Genomic DNA, 13,099 nt, shown 5'->3' with positions numbered 1-13,099 from the left:
GAAAAGAAATAACTCTATTGGGAGTATGATCTAAAGTACCCTTCCACTCAACACGCGGTACACTTGGCATAGCTAGCATCACAATTTTGGCGTGACAATCAAGAATAATATAATGGGGCGACAACCAGTTCATGCCCAAGATAATATCAAAATCTACTATGCTGAGCAACAATAAATTGGCTCTAGTCTCAAAACCACTAAGAGCAACCAAATACGACCGATAGATGTGGTCCACAATAAGAGAATCTCCCACAGAGTAGAAACATAAATAGGGGAACTCAAAGAATCCTTAGGTACACCCAAATGCAGAGCAAAATAAGAAGACACATAAGAGTAAGTGGAGCCTGGATCGAATAGAACCGATACATCTCTGTGACAAACCAGTGTAATACCTATGATAACAGAATCGGAGGCAACAGCCTTGGTACAGGCAGGAAGGGCATAGTATCAGGCCTGGCCTCCCCCTCTAGGGCGACGTCTACCTCCCCGACCTCCACCTCTGGCTGGCTGAGTAGGTGTGGTAGCAACTGGAGCTGTAACCATAGCCTGAGAACTCTGCGGGGCATGCTGTGGCTGAGAAGTCTGTGGAGGTGCACCTCTCCCAAGTTTGGGGAAATCCCTCACCATATGATGTGTGTCACCACACTCAAAATAAGCTCTGGGAGGATGTGGTGGCTGTGACTGGCTCGGGCCAGGTCTGCTGGACTGACATTTGAAAGCACCCCGCGTGGGAGGCACACTAGATACCGGAGGTGCATAATAAAGCTCCTGAGATCTAGGAGGAGCTGGAATACCACTGTCTGCTGGAAGAGCTGAATGAACAGGGCAACTCATATAACCCCTACCATGAAGACCTACTGTTGGGGCACGGGCACCAGAGAAATGGCCCAACTCTCGAGACCTCTTGGCCTCCCTCTCCTCTTTCTCCCTAGCATGCATACCCTCAATCCTCCTAGCAATGCTCAACACCTGCTGATAAGAAATGTCCATCTCCAACTCAAGAGCCACGATAGACCTGATGCTGGGAATAAGGCCCTCAATAAACCAACGAACCCTGTCGCGAATAGTAGAAACCAAGGTTGGTGTATGCCTAGCCAAACTAGTGTAACTGACAGCATACTCTGAGACAGTCATAGCACCTGGCGCAAATGCTCAAAACTCTGCGTGCCATGTGTCCCTGAGGCTCTTAGGAACATACTCTCTCAGGAATAGATCTGAAAACTGAGTCCAAGTTAGTGAAGCAACCTCATCCGGACTGTCTAACTCATAGGTGTGCCACCACTCATAGGCGGCTCCTCGAAGCTAGAAAGTATTGAAGGAAACCCCGCTCGACCCTGATATACCCATGGTACGAAGAATACAGTAACACTTAACTAGAAATCCCAGAGCATCATCTGATGCTAGACCACTAAATATAGGAGGCTTGCTTCTTGAACCTCTCAAGCCTCAGCTGCTCATCCTCGAAAACCGCTTCCCTGTCCTCGGGTTGATCTCGGACTACAGGCTGTACAGGAATAATCTCATGGACCTGCTCAACATGCACTCACTGCTCAGGAGTGGGGGTGGCTAGAGTCTGTGCTCCTCCCCATCTTGAGATGTAGCTGCAGCAAGGGGAAGCAACCCTGCTTGAGCCAAAGTGGTTTACATGCTCATTAACTGTGCTAGAGTCTCCTGAAGTACTGAAATTGGGTATCAATAGTAGGCGTGTCAGGTGCCTGGACTCCGGCTAGAACTGCCGGTGGTACCTCGGTGGCAGCTCGTGCAGGCGCTCTGGCTGCACCACGTGCGCGTCCTCGGCCTCTACCCCGGCCCCGGCCTCTAACGGCTGCAGTAGGGGGCGCAGGTGCCTCATCATCTCGGGTAGTGCGTGTCCTCACCATTTGTGAGAGAATAGAAGATAGAAGTTTAGAATTGTGACATCAAATCTCGCACGACAAGGAAATCAAATGAAGTGGAATTTTCCTAACAGTTACACAGCCTCTCATAGATAATTACAGACGTCTCTGTACCGATCAGCGAGACTCTAATAAACCGGCTTGTGATTCATGACTCCTATGAACCTAGAGCTCTGATACCAACTTGTCACGACCCCGGTTTGCCCTCTATGAACCATTGTGACGGCACCTTGTCCCTACGACTAGGTAAGCCTAAATTGCGGAAAATAAACCAATTTGTGGAAGTAAAACAATTTAACGCAGAATTAGAGTAATAAGGCCGCTCGGCATGCACAATATTTAACTCTCAGAAACCAATACATATCTCCAGGACCCAGAAATCCATGAATCACAAGCTAAGGATCTCTACATAGTGCGCTAACTCCAGAATAGTCTAAAACAAAAGAAATACAGAAGGGCGGTAACTATAAGAGAGAGTGGAGAGAGACTCCTCGGTCTGCGAACGCGGCATATATACCTCAAAATCTCCGAACAATCGCCTCGCCTCAAGGATGGTAAATCTAAGTCAAGCTACATGGATGTGCATATGAAAAACATGCATGGAAAGGGCGTGAGTACACCACATCGGTACTCAGTAAGTGCCAAGCCTAACCTCGGTCGGGTAGTGACGAGTAAGGTCAGGGCCCTACTGAGGTTAAATAAAATATGAAGTATAACAGTGTAGAACAAAACAGTATAATTAAGTACAACAGTAAGAAATAACATAGAATAGAAAGAGCAATAACAACTAGAACAAAGGCAAAATAATCATGGAAAGGAAATACAACTCAACATAGAGATAACAACCGGGGTACCTTCTAGGATACCGTCCTGTAGTCCCAATTACATCTATCCAGTGGATCTCCCGGGATACCGTCTCATAGTCCATCATAAATATCCAAAGGATCTACCGGGATCCCGTCCCATAGTCCAACTATCAGTGCATGGGGATCTACCAGAATCCTGATCCGTAGTCCCAAATATAAATACCCGGTACTTGGGAAATCTACCGGGTGCAGTCCCGTAGTTCCATATAACTGTGTAGTGGGATCTATCGGAATCACACATCCGTAGTCCCAAATAAACAGACAAGGGGATCTACCAAAATTCCACATCCGTAGTCCCAAATAAATAGACAAGGGGGATCTACTGGAATCCCACATCCGTAGTCCCACTGTAAATACACAGCAGCAATAGGAAAATATTCAGAAATGATTTCATACTAAGGCAACAAGTAATTCTAGCCTAGCATGCTGCACATAATTCAGGTAAGGCAGTTTGAGCAAATAAAGTAATTAAATCACTTAGACATGCTTTTCTAAGCTACAACAACAGGCTTAATAGTGTGAGTAATAAAAACAGGAAAGGAAACATACTAGTAATTACTTAATGAAACCGGATTTCCAACAATTAGCAGCTGTACGCACTCGTCACCTCACGTACAAGGCATTTCAATTACCAAATATACCAAATCCTAAGAGGAAAGGTCCCCCCCACAAGGTTAGTCAAGCTACTTACCTCGAACCGGCTCAAAATTTAACCCGAGACCACGTTCTTGCCACTAGTGCTCGACTCCAAATGGCCCAAATGTATTCAATTCAATTGCATAATGTAAATAACACTTCAAGTAACTAATTCTACAAAGAAATTCTAGGCTAATACGCGAAATTAGGTAAAATAACCAAAATGCCCCTCGGTCCCACATCTCGGAATCGGGTAAAATTTATATTTTTAGAATCCTCACACTCACATGAGTTCATGCATACCAAAATTATCCAAATCTAAGGTCAAATTCCCAATCAGAAGTCGAATTCTAAGTCTAAGAACTTTCTTCCAACTTTTCCCCAATTTTCATCTCCAATCCGAAATTAAATGATGAAACTAACTATAGATTGAAGTAATATAACTAGGAAGGGTTAAAGAATCGTTAACCAATGATCTCCTCTTTAATTTCCTCTCAAAATCTCCCTCACCCGAGCTCCAAATTGAATTTCCAACTTTTGAAACTAAACCCTCAAAATTCATATTTTTGCCCAGCTGTTTCTGCATCTACGGCCCCGTATTTGCGGAATAACGGCCGCTTCTGCGACTTTTCACTTATGGCCTAGATTCCACATCTGCGACTCCCCATCTGTAGATGCAGTACCGCTCCTGTGGAATTTCCACCGCTTCTGCGGTTCCTGCTGAACTCTCCAAATTCTGCTTCTGTGATTGGTCCGCCGCTTCTGCGGCTCCACACCTACGGTCCCACACTCACAGGTGCGGTTATGACAGAAGAACAACTGAAGCTGCAACATCTTTTCGTCAACCATCCGAAATCATTCCGAGGCCCCCGGGACCTCAACCAAACCTACTAGCATATCCCATAACTTCATTCAAACTTGTTCCAACCTTCATAATGCTCAAAACAACATCAAACACCTATTTTTTATCGGATTCAAGCCTAAGAATTTCAAAAACTCTAAAAATACACTTTCGATCAAAAAGTCTATCAAGCCTCGTCCGAATGACCTGGAATTTTGTACACACATCACATTCAACACTACGGAGCTACTCCAACTTTCGGAATTCCATTCCGACAATCGGATCAAAATCTCACTATCGAACCAAAAACTTCAAAATTTGTCCTTTCGGCATTTCAAGCCTAAATTAGCTACGGACTTCCAAAATACAATCCGAACATGCCCCTGAGCCCGAAATCACCCAACGGAGCTAAAAGAACCATCAGATTTCCATTCTGACGCCATCTTCATACTGTTCTGACTATGATCAACTTTCCAACACTTAAACTCTCATTTAGGGACTAAGTATCCCAAAACTCTCTGAAAGTCAAAACCGAACATCCCGGCAAATCAAACTAGCAGAAGTAAATACGGGGAAAACAGTTAATAGGGGATCGGGGCATTAGTTCTTAAGACGATCGGTCGGGTCGTCACACTCTTAACCCCAACATATATGTCATTTAGACCCATAAATCGAAGAGAACTTGAAACCCTAGCTTCAAAAATTTGAACTTGAACCCTAGCTTCGACGACTATAATTAGCGGCTCAAAAACAACAAAAAACCTCAATTTGACTGAGGTATTGAAGACATAAATCGTAAATCGAAGAGAATTCGAAACACACGGGTAAAGGATTTTGCGAAAAAAAACACGATTTTGAATTTTCTTCAAAATTCAACAAGGGTACTACCACTCGATTCAGCCTGATGAGATCAGTCAAGATCCGTGCTCTGATACCATGTGAACATCATAAATTGAGCAGGATTTAGGAAAGAACATGGTTAGTTTTTTCAGTAGAATATTCAAGAAGACAGAGAAAGGGAGAAAATACTTTTTAGCTGAAAAACTAAATTAACCATTGGGCCATTTTCTATTTATATGAAGTGCATTTACAAATAAGTATTCTTTACAAAATAAGCCTAACTAGACAAATACAACTAATACATGTATCGCTATGTACAAATAAAAATAGTAGCTGTCCCAGTCATTAAATGTTCCTTATGGGGCCTGAGGCCAATTAGTCGGATACCCCAACAAAGTGAATAGCCGTAAAATTTTTGGAAACAAATGTTAGATAAGACTAACTTTTGATTGAATTTAGATGTCGAAAATGTGTCCGTAAAACTAAACACATAGTTTTGTGTACAGTAAGTAGAGGGGAAAATTGCATACGTTGTTACTTGGCTTAAATTATTCAAAAAAAAAAAGAGAAAAATATAGATTCCTAAATATTAGAATTTTCCGTCTAGTTCAATAAGGAAAGATTTAATAGTAGAAATTCTAGTTGATTTCATAGTCCTAAATATCTAAAAAGGAATTTAATTATAATTTTGTCTCATAAAAATCTATTTTTAAGAAGTAAAAAAGATGAATGATATTTCGCTAAGAGACTTTATGTTTTTTATATAATATAAATATAGTATAAAAGGGAAGATACACAACCATTAAGATTATTCCTGAAAGGTTGTATCACTTCAGGATTATAAAAGATTATTTGGTGGAAGAAAATTACACTAATTTCTTCTCCCCAACGAATAGAAAAAAGAAAGAGAATCTTACAAAAATATCCCAAATAAGTCTCAACTTACCAACCTCTAGACATTAATCATAGACTTGCCAAAACTAGTCAAGCGGATATAAAAATTAAAAACTCAAATAAATAAGGTTCTTTCTATCCAAGAATCACACAGAAAGATCTCCTTCCATATTTTAAGCGTGTTCAGCAACATTAGATGCAAGACAGAAAGAAATTATCACGTATGGGGTAGAAACAAGGTGATAAAATACAAAATATATATATGTACAAGATCCCAAAAATCTAAGCAAAAAGACCTTTTTCAATGGGTGTGGTTGAAATTCATTGAAAACATATAGATGAGTCAGTAGACAAAATTTGAGGAAGATTGGAGGTGATTTGGTATTAAAATTTGTAGTTAAAATCAAATTTAAAAAATTCTGCGACACATGTATCAAACATATATCACGCATGGAACTCACACAGGTATACATAGATATACACATGTGATACACATTTGATACATAAATGATACATAAGAGATACACAAATGATACACAGTGTGATACACATATCATTTTTTTCATGTTCATCTTCTACTTCAAATTTTCAATTCAAACCACCTCAAAACTCTACAAAATCATCCCAAAATTGAGATTCAAGCTTCTTAAGAGGTACGAAATTTATTCTAAAACACACACTCAAAAGAAAGCAAAAACTTAACCTTTTTTTTGGTTACATATAGCTAATTGGATAATATCTCTACTGCAAATCGAAAGTAAATTTCTTTTCATCCAAATCCTAGAGAGTATGCAAAATACCCATTGAGCTTAAAATAGATACTATTCTTACTCATTTGCAAACTAGTTACAATATATACCTACCTAGTTAAAACTAGTTACCCAACCTACCCATCCATCCAACTTATTTTTACTCATATGGCTTAGCTTTGGCTTGGCTTGACTTGATTTGATTTGGCTTGACTTGGTTTGAAACCTTGAATTGGCATAGATTAGCTTGATATAGTAGCTTAGTTTGAATTTATTTGGTTTGGGGCAAAAAAATGAGTAGGGGGGAAACTTATGGGCATGTGCGGCAATTTTGATGACGTCCAAAGTAAATGGACATGGTGCCATGCAATATAATTTACCAAACTATGAGTCGGGGTCAAATCCCACAGAGAACAATATGTAGGCGATTAGGCGTGTAAGAGAATTATCACTTGTTATCCTAAGCCAAACACTTAGAAATATTTTTAGAAAATATTTATAACTAAATGAAAAAATATAAACTAACCTATAAAGCAAGTAAAATGATCAATGTCTACAAGCATGGGTACACGGGGAATTACACTCAAGTAACGATCCAATATATTTCACGATTTTACAAATATGAGCGATTTTATGTTATTTGGACTCGGATAATAATTCTATATTAGCTTCTTCCGAAGACTAACAAGAATTCCTAATTGAATTATCCTTAAACAATTAAGAGATTAAGTAAACCCGACTATGGGTACAAGTAGTTCAATTCTATTCCTAGGTAGAATCTATAAAGTGAGGATTAAAGCCTTAAGTTCTTGTTAATTAATCTTTCCCAACCCCAAATTATCTTTCCCAAAATTAATTTGAAGTAAATGGGAAAGTCTTAGGGTTAGCTAATCCCTTTGAAAATAATAAAGAATAAGAATAATATAAGAAATAATAACTCACTTCATAATAAATAAAAATCGTTCAATACATAAGCACAACAAGATATTTAATCCACACTTTAAATATGAATATTACTATAAAAAAGATTCAAGTGTTAAAAAAATACTACACACTTAGATATACAATACAAAGCAAGGAAATGAAGAAATTAACATAAATGAGTAAGAAATTCTCAACCAAAAACTTCAAATCTTCAAGACCCAAGTGTTTGTGCAAGAACCCTATCACCAAAACTTGTATTCTCTTATCAAAATAAGCCAAAGATGTCCAAAGATCGCCAAAGATTGGTTTCCAATAAGCTAGGTCGTGTATTTGTGGGCTTGGAATCGAAAAAATGTGAAATGCCAACACTGCCCTCAGTTGAAGCCCGTTGATCGCACCTGCGGAAAAATTATCGCAGGTGCGGCTTCGCAAAAACGGACTTCCTTTCGCAGGTGCGCAAACTCTGGGGAACTGCCTACTCCGCAGATGCGGACAGGTGGCCGCAGCAGCAGCTCCGAAGATGCGGATGGTCGACCACAGAGGCAGTCATAATGGGAAATTGGTGATATGCGCAGATGCGGACCTCCAATCGCATATGCGAGCTCGCGGAAGCGAACAGTGTTGCGCAAATGCGGAACCACGGAAGGAATTTGCAATTTTTAACTCTTTTTTGCTCAATTCCACTTCAATTAAATTCAACTCCACTTCAAGCGAGCAGTGTTTGATTTTTTAATTATAGAACCACAACTCCATATTGGAATTATAAATTTCTTAATTGTAGAATCACGAACTCTACGACGCCATCCTTTATTTATACATTGTAGAATCGTGAACTCCATGATGCCATTCTTGATTTCAAAATTGTAGAATTACGAACCCCATGATGCCATCCTTAATTTCTCAATTATAAAACCATAAACTCTATGAAGTCGTCCTTAATTTCTCGTTTGTAGAACCAGATGGTATTTTATAATCTCATATTTTAGTCGCTTATTGCACTTTAATTTATTGTACTTTAATTGAGTTTACGCTTTAATCCCTAGTGTTTTGGCACTTATTTCGTGTTTTATGCCTTGTAGGAGTGATTCTGAGTGATGTAGATGTTATAGAGCTAATTTGAGCTATTTGGAGATTTGAAGTTTGAGTAAAAACCCAAAAGATTAAGCGGAGATTGCATTTGGGGGTCGAGGACCAAGCCTGGATATCAAAAAGCAAGCAAAACGGAGCACTCTGAGAAAACTTCCACAATAGCGGCGCGTGGGGGGGCGCGTGGTGCAACGCGGCTTCCTAAATTGCTGATTCCAGTCAAATTACATGCTCCCTGGTAAACCCCACAAGCACACCGCGTGGTGGGTAGCCCCATGCGGCACGCCTGTGCATCGTTTACAGAGTAACAATCCAATTTCGGCCAGGAGAAGGTAGTTTCATTTGGGGCTGACCCTACTTGGTATATATACATGGAAAAGTTATTTTCTGGACTTTTGACAAATTTTATACCTAATGAAGCTAAGGAGGATATGGAGAAGAAAAAGCACAAGGATTTCATCATTCAATCCTCACTCAAGACAAGAGCTTGGATCGTTTTATATTGTCCTTTAACTTAAACATATTTGTGATGAATTACTCCATATCTATGGAGTAGTTCTCTTTAGGTTTTATGGATTTGGTGTATTGATATTTGTTTGTGGGTATTAACTCTAGTTTTATGTATTGAATCGTTTTGGATGTTTTAATCGTTGCATCGATATTCACTTGTTCATGTAATCGAGAGAGGAATTACTTGTGATGTTTTTGCATTCTATTTTGTTGGTTGATTCATTAATTCTTCTTAGTAATTGGAAGAGGCTAGTTGAATTTTTGATTAATCCTAGTTAGGAGGATAATCGAGAGAGGTTCTCATAAAGACCAATCCACTACGAATTCTTGCATATCTTCACTGAGCGTAAATTGGTTTATCTTGTGAGGATGAGACTTAATCGAGAGAGGAGTTTCTACTAAACAGTTGAACTACTAATTGAGTGAATTTGAGAGAATCACTTGAATATTAGAAGTAAATTACCTAGAGTTAAACCCCAAATAGTTGTCTTGCACCTATCATATCAAAACCATATTTTCTCCCAATTGATAACCTTCTTTGCTCATTACTTGCATCGATGTCACTAGTCAATAGCTCTAGATCCTTAGTTAATTGTAGTTTTAATCACATAATTCATAACTATTGATCATCTTGGATATCAATCTAACTACGAACTATGATAATATTGTTTAACTACAATACCTTTGGATATGATATTACATTTTACTATATTCGACTAGCGAGCATATTTAAGTGTGTGTTTTGCGCTTGTTAGAACCACAAACTCTATGATGACATCCTTGATTTTTTAATTGTAGAGCCACTAACTCCATGATGCTATAATTTAATTCTTAAATGAAGAATCATGAACTCATTAACGTTATACTTGAGTTTCTAATTGTAGAACTACGAACCCCAAAATGGTATCTTTGAATTCTCAATTGTAGAACCACGAAATTCATGACAATATCCTTGAGTTCTCAATTGAAGAACTTTAAACTCCATGATACTATCCTTGAGTTCTCTATTGTAGAACTAAGAATTTCATGACTCTATCTTTGAGTTCTCAATTGAAGAACCACGAACTTCATGAATCTATCTTTGAGCTCTCAATTGTAGAACCATATAATCCATGACTTTATCCTTGAGTTTCCAATTGAAGAACTACGAACTCATGATGCTACCCTTGAGTTCTCAACTACATAACAATGAACTTCTATGACTATCATTGAGTTCATAGTTGAAGAACCACGAATTTCATGATGCTATCGTTGGATTCCCATTATAGAGCCACGAACTCCATAAGGATATTCTTGAATTCTTAATTGTAGAACGATGAATTTCATGATGTTATGCTTGAGTTCTCAATTATAGAACCACGATATGGTATGGCCTGAGAGGCCGATACTGATACTAGTTTCCTCTTGGTGGTTGAGATTGCCAGGCACTTGGAGCATGTTTACAGGCTTGAGCGAGAGGAGCGGGAGGACAATAAGTTGTTTTGGTGGTCCCTCGTCTGGAAGCCAGTCATATCATAACAGAGGCCATCCTTTTAGGCTCGCTAATGCAGCTTGTCAGATTCCTCATGGTTCGCCAATTTGCCACGGTTTATAAAGTGCTCGCCTAGATCAGTCATCATTCAATGTGATACCAGCACATAATTATTGCTATGATCCATTTCCTCAGGGATCCACATGCGGATATTCGGGTTATCAAGGTCAGTTGTAGGGTCACCAGCCTCATCATAGGAGGGGTTGTTTTAAGTATGGGGACTTGAGTCATCTCTAGAGGGACTAACTCAGGTTTCTGAGAAGTGTATCGCACAAGGGCACGCAATTTATGGTTCTACCTACCGTAGCTACAGCGCCTGCACATCAAACTGGGGGTGGGGCTCAACCTTTTTGAGGTCGCCCTATAGGGGAGGTCAATCAGATGATGGATATGCCCGTTGCTATGCATTCCTGGCTAGGTCAGAGGTAGTTTCTTCGGATTTCATGATCACATGTATTTGTTTCAGTGTGCCACGTGGATGCTTCTATATTATTTGAACTCGGTTTCACTTTTTCTTATGTGTCATTATATTTTGCTCGTTATTTGGATATGCCTCGTGATTCTCTTGATATTCATATTCATGTATCTATATTGATGGATGATTCTATTATGGTGGATATTATGTACCAGTCCTGTGTGGTTACCATTGGGGATTATGAGACTAGGTTTGATCCTTTATTTCTCAATATGATTGATTTTGATGTAATTTTGGATATGTATTGGGTATCTCCATACCGTGTTATGCTTGATTGTCATGCTAATATCGTGACTTGGCGATGTTGGGGTTGCCTAGGTTGGAGTGGAGAGGTTCGCTTGACCGCACTCCTAGTAGAGTGATTTGATTTTTGAAGGCTCGGTGGATGATTGAGAAGGTATATTTAGCGTATTGGGTCTTCATGAGAGACATTAGTGCAGAAACTCCTACTATTGAGTCAGTTTTAGTAATGATGGAGATCTTAGATGTGTTTCCTACAGACTTTCTGGGCATGCCACACAATAGGGATATTGATTTTGGTATTGATTCGGTGTGGGGCACTCATCCCATCTCTGCTCCAACATATCGTATGGCACCAGCAGAGCTGAAGGAATAGTTATAGGAATTGCTTGATAAGGGTTTCATCAGGCCATGTGTTTCACCTTGGGGTGTGCCGATACTATTTGTGAAGAAGAACGATGATTCTATGAGGATGTGCATCAACTACAGGTAATTAAAGAAGGTTACTATCAAAAACATTATCCAATGTCGTGTGTACCATCAGTTGAAGATCAAGGCTTCACATATTCCTAAGATAACTTTCAGGCCCGTTATGGCCATTATGAGTTCTTGGGGTTGTCATTTGGGCTGACCAATGCCCCAATAACTTTCATGCACTTGATGAACAACGTATTTCAGGCTTATCTGGATTCCTTTGTCATTGTGTTCATTGATGATATATTGGTGTATTCTCGCATCCAAGAGAAGCATGAGTAGCATTTGAGGATCGTTCTCCTGACTTTGAGGGAGAAGAAGCTATATGTTAAGTTCTCCAAGTATGAGTTCTAGTTAGACTCGATGGCATACTCGGGTCACGTAGTGTCTAGTGAGGGATTAAGGGGGATCTGAAGAAGATTGAGGCAGTTTAGAGTTGGCCCAGACCTTCTACTTCTATAGTTATCTGGATTTTCCTATGGTTAGCTGGTATTATAGCCGCTTTGCGGAGGGATTTTCATCTATCGCAATCCCATTGACTAAGTTGAATCAGAAAGGTACCCAATTCAGGTGGTCTGACGAGTATGAAGAGTGTTTTAAAGCTGGAGACTCCCTTGACTATAGCTCCAGTTCTGGTTTTACCTTTGGGATTGGGTTCATATACAGTATATTATGATGCTTCACGTACAAGATAGTAGAGTGATTGCCTTTGGTTCATGCCAGTCGAATCCCCATGAGAAGAACTACCTGATTTGGAGTTAGCGGATATTGTGCACGTGCTCCAGAGTTGAAGGCACTACTTATATAACTGGTCTTGTGAGGTATATATGGATCACCAGAGCCTCCATCATCTATTCAAGCAAAAGGATTTGAACTTGAGGCAATGTTCGTGGTTTGAGCTATTAAAGGACTATGATATCACCATTGTTTATCATCAAGGAAAGGCCATTATGGTGGTAGACACCTTAAGTAGGAAGGCAGAGAGCTTGGGGAGTCATTGGGGAGAGACCGGTAGCTATGGATGTTCAAAATCTGTCCAATAGATTCGTGAGGTTGGATATATCGAAGCCTAGTAGAGTCTTTACTTATTTTGTATCACAGTCGTCCGCATCGGGACTCACCAGTATGATGATCCCCA

The sequence above is a fragment of the Nicotiana tabacum genome, chromosome 10 (genome assembly GCF_000715075.1).
Source record: "Nicotiana tabacum cultivar K326 chromosome 10, ASM71507v2, whole genome shotgun sequence".
In the NCBI taxonomy this organism is placed as follows: Eukaryota; Viridiplantae; Streptophyta; class Magnoliopsida; order Solanales; family Solanaceae; genus Nicotiana; species Nicotiana tabacum.
This window is presented reverse-complemented; position numbering follows the sequence as displayed.